The following is a 5,418-nucleotide window of genomic DNA, read 5'->3' as shown; positions in this document are numbered from 1 at the left end:
TTTTGTGAAATCAACAAGTGATTTTATAGTGTGTTACAAGGAACTTTTAAAGAGAAGCAAGAGCATCAACAGAGAATAGAGAGGGAGAGAGTTTCGGCTGGTTTGAAGGAAGAAGAAGTAGATTTTGATTTTATTTTTCATCCCTTTTTATTTGTTTTAAGTGTATTTTTTGAATGGTGATTGGTGGATCAATTTTAAATGACATCATTATGATGTCATAATTAACATTATCTTGAAATTCTTTTTGTTTTATTTTCTTACTTTCATTTATCATTTTGAATAAATTTTTCATCAATATTTATTCACATTTTATGTGATAAATTTCACTTAATTGACTGAAGAAGTTGGTCAAAAATCATCTTTGAAGGTGAAATGACCAAAATGCCCTTCGTTTAGCTTATCAAGCCAAAATCGTTTGTATCGATCTCAAAAATTTTCTAAGTATTTTTTTGGCATTCTAATTCCATCGAGACCTCAATGACTCTTCTCTGGAGTCTCAAAAATTATTTTATGAATTTTCTCCCAGGTTTAGGGCTTCTAACTGTGAAGATCGCAACTTCCCACTAGGTTACCTATCGCTAGGGCACCGGCTCATTTAACTTGGTTGTATTTTATTTCTAAAATTTTTCCTTGATTTTTCTTACACTTATTTGAGTTATTTATGACTCTTCACTCTAGTCTAAATATTTTTCCAAACGTTCTAGTTGTTCGAACTGACACCGATCACCGGAACAGTAGAATGTACGGAATTACTACAGTGAAGGTATTACAATTCTTCCCCTCTAATAAAAATTTCGTCCCAAAAATTTACTTGACGTACGTAGTCAAAGATCTGCATTAGTGTTACCTCGACCCATATGAATGCAATGCATGTTATGCACACAATCTTATTCTATCTATCGACCCCTAGGAACGCCTAAACCGTGCTCTGATACTAATAAATGTGACACCCCTTACCCGTCTACAGTGCAGCCGAGTAAGATATGCCACACAGTGTACCGGAATACCATATTTTATTTCAATTATTTTTATCCTTCCTTAATTTATTTCTTTATGATGATGAAATGCAACTTGTGAAATTTGACTTATTTAAGTCATTTATTGAAATTATAAATTCATTTGAGCTTCCAAAAATTTTGTAGAAAATCTAGCAGAGTACCGGCTAAAAATGGAGAAAACAGTTCTTTGGAACCTGTGAAAAACACTTCCAATAGCCATTCTATTCCACAACTCCCAATTATCACATCAATTTTGAACAATTTCTCAATAATTCTTCCATTTGTCATTCATTCATTTAACATCATAATCATGTACATTTCATTTATAAACACAAATTTACAAATACTGACAATCATACCAAATTATATTACATAAGTTTCAATTTATACATGAGAAAATAAAAGTTTGATTACAAACAGTATAAAATACCAAAATGGGACCTATTGTCCTACTAATGCACTGTAGCCGGTGAGGTGACACGGACATTGTGAAGAACTGTGAACGGCCTCGTCCAGTCTATGGTCTACTGGGCTCTCTGTCCAAATCTTCAGTACCTATGTGTTGCAAAAGCGACGCGCTAAGCATAAAGCTTACTGGTGCCAATAATACAAGAAAATATAATATGCAAATATAAGAACAAATTTCCTAGTTATTGTGCTTATAAGAAATGAATAATTGCTAGCTTATTGTTTAGTCGAAGGCTAATTACATCTTCTGATATTAACTCTTTTTAACATTTTCTTAATTGTTTTCTTGATGATTTTGAGCCTCTTTTTACTGTAATCATTCTTTTTCTTTATCTTGATAATTAATTTCCTTATTTCCTTTAATAATCAATTCAATTACATTTATACTTTTCCATTCCCAAGTAACCTATATAAATTAACCTAACTGGATAAACGGGTAAACTAGCACTGGGTACCAAGTACCTCAGGCCGTCACACCATCGATCACAATGCGTCTCCCAGTGTGCAAACAGAATGGCTAATAAGCCACAAAAGCAATAAGGCATAAAGCCAAGTATAACATCATAATCAGTATAGCCATAGGCTATCATATCACAGAATGGCATGGAGCCATACATCATACGCAGTACTGCTATTAGAACCCTATTAGCATGCCAACCTATCCAAACCAATCACATTAGGCCTACTAGGGCATATTACAATGTTATTTTGTGACACCCCTTACCCGTTTACAGTGTAGCCGAGCAAGATATGCCACTCAGTGTGCCGGAGCACCAATTCATGTTTCAATTACAATTTTTCCCTTTTAATTCATTTATTTTCAATTTTTGATAAATCTGAATTTTTTCAAAATTTTTATAAAAAATCCGGCAGAGTGCCTGCTATAAATTGGAAAAATAGTTCTTCTGCACCTGTTTAAAAACACTTCCAATATAATTTCCCAAATCCAGAACTCCATTACACACATTTCAAATCAATCTCAAAATCTCAATACTATTTTCAGAACTTTTCTGTTCACTTCATCACTTGAAGCACATTTATAAATATTTCTCAACATTTCATTTATCAACATACATTATACAGAAAATTTCAATAAAATGAAATTTCATATATTTACATTATTACATAATTACAAGAGTTTATAGTTACAATCCAAAAATATATAAAATGCAAAACACAAAATGCTACCCAAAGTCCTAATGTCCTACCATATGCACTGCAGATGTGAGGTGACTATGGACTTCGGATGCAGATTTGAAGGCTCACCCGGTCTGATGTTTGCTGGGCTTCCCAGCTAGGTCTCCAGTACCTGCGCGTGGCAAAAGCAATGCGCTAAGCAATTTTGCTTAGTGGTGACAACATAAAATAAAATAAAATAAAATAAAATAAAATAAGTATACAGAATGTATGTTTACATTTTTTAGTAGACTTAATTTCTGATATTTATTGTAGTATTATTCGATTAAAATTTGGTAAAATTTATTATCATTGCCCGAGTAACCAATACTAGTCGACTGGACTGGATAAACGGGTAAACTAGCATTGCGTACTAAGTACCTCGGACAATCACAACATCGGTCAGATTGTATCTCTCGGTGTGCAACAGAACAGCTAATAAGCTGTAATAATAATCAGGGATAAAACCCGAGTGCAACAACTCAAATGACATAGCCAAAGGCTATTATGTTACAAAATGGCATGGGAAGCCATGAAACACAGAATGGCATGAAGCCATATGCCTTACTGCTAACAGAACCCTATTGGCATGCCAACCTATTCAAACCAATCACATTAGGCCTACTAGGGCATTTAACACTTTTAATTTATGTAATTCTTCGAAATTGAAATTTTATGGCTACTATTCATTTCATTAGTCAACTAAAATGTTGACTTTTGCATTGACAATAGGTATATTGGTTTAAATATCATCAACATACTGCATTTTGCATTTTAAAATTATTGGTATTGGTTGCCAATACCATTTCTAAGCTTAATGTTAATTGGACAAAATTTTCAGTTTTCAAACTTTGGCTTTACTTCCATTAGTCATTTTTGCAGTGGGAATTTTGCAAAATGATCAACATAATAGTTGTTCCTTATTTTGTCTAGTTGCATTTCCTTGTTTGAATCACTCCATTTGGGGTTTTGGAGCTCAAGTTATGGCCTGGATTATGATTTTTCCAGAATTTCTGGACTGACCAAATCTACAATATTAGGAGCAGTGGCTTCAGGTCACTTTTTGATATGTTATGGTCATAATTTGGGTTAGGTTTCTTCAAGAAAGTTGTTGGTCTACATCTCAGCTTGTTGCTGGTAAAATTTCAGGTCAATTGGACCTTCCTAAACTGAGTTATGGCCAAATGACTAAATACTGTTCATTTGGTCATTTTGCCTAGGCATAATGCAAGTCACCCAGATTTGGGCAATCTTTTGGTCAACTTGGTTTGGTTTTCTGGGCATGGTTTCTTCACCAAAGTTGTGCCATTATGTGTCTAGTTTCATGTCCAATTGACCTTGAACCAATTGATCCTCTACAATTCTAGTTATTGCTGCCCAAACCTGCTGGACTCATGTCCAGTCCTGCAGGTCACCAGGGGCAGCCACTCCAAACTCAAATCCCACTACACAATTCACTTCATTTTTTATTCAAACAAAACCAAATGGTCACTAATTGACCATTAAAACCTACTTTCATCATCATATGACCAAAGTCTCATTTTTTCATCCCAAACCCTAACTCAAACATCACAAACCATGCATTATCATTGCATTTCATCACTCCACTCAAGAGATGCACATTGAGGGCAGCCACACTACCATTTTAACTCCATAAAACTCATCACAATCATACCCCAACCAAGGCTGCTGAAATTTAGGGATGGCATACAAATGGTATTTCATCAATTTCTTTGTCATTTGCACTCATTCATAGTCCTTAAACATGAATTTAAAGTGAAAACCAAGGTTAGGTCACAAACCTCTAATGGAGTGAGATTTCCCATTTGCTAGGGTTCTTCTTTTTCCTTTCTTTTTGCTCCCAAAAGACTCACCAAGATGCAAGAACACTTTTTTGTATTGGGAATATAGGGTTTAGTTGGGTAAAAGTTAGGGAAATCAAGCTTTGAAAAGCTTGCTCAAGGTTGGCTATGAAGGAGGGGTGACGGCAAGAAGAAAATGAGGGAGAGAGTTCTGATTTTTTTTTTCTTTTTTCAGCCCATTTAGTCTCTTTTAAATAAGCTTATGCCATGTGTTAGCATTGGATTGGTTGGGAGAATTTTACTGACATCATTATGATGTCATAATTCCATTTTCTTTCATTTTCTCTCCTTTTCTTGTCTATTTAATTTCAATTGAATTTTTAAAAATATTTATTCATATTTTATGTTATATAAATTATTTATTTAACTGGACAAGTTGGCCAAAAATCATCTCTGAAGACGAAATGACCAAAATGCCCTCCGTTTGGCTGAACGAGCCAAAATTGTGCGTACCGATAGAAAAATTTTTCTAAGTATTTCCTGTTAGTAGTATGCCCTAGAGCATATCATTTAGTATGTATCTTGTACATATTTTTAATAATAAAAGGCATTTCTACTTTTCCGTTTACATAATATATTTATGTGTAATAGAAAAGGTCCATTGATATTTTGTTAGAAATATTATTCTTAAGTTGTTAAGAATATGAGTGACAATATTTCTAGCACAAAGTATCATAAATAGGTTCACAATCGAGGATACTTCATAATAAGGACATGACTTATCCAGAAAGATTGTATTCTTGTTTGTTCCCAAGTTATTTATATGAGATATAAATAAGATGGAATGGTGAGTCTCATGCCATATAACAAACATGATAGGCACTTATAAATGATAAGTAGGCCGAACCAGTGACACTTATGACAAGCACATGGAGTTTACTCTTGTCAATGTTTTGTCATAAATCATATCATGC

Source organism: Hevea brasiliensis, chromosome 3 (assembly GCF_030052815.1).
Source record: "Hevea brasiliensis isolate MT/VB/25A 57/8 chromosome 3, ASM3005281v1, whole genome shotgun sequence".
Taxonomy (NCBI): domain Eukaryota; kingdom Viridiplantae; phylum Streptophyta; class Magnoliopsida; order Malpighiales; family Euphorbiaceae; genus Hevea; species Hevea brasiliensis.
Note: the sequence above shows the minus strand (reverse complement) of the source record.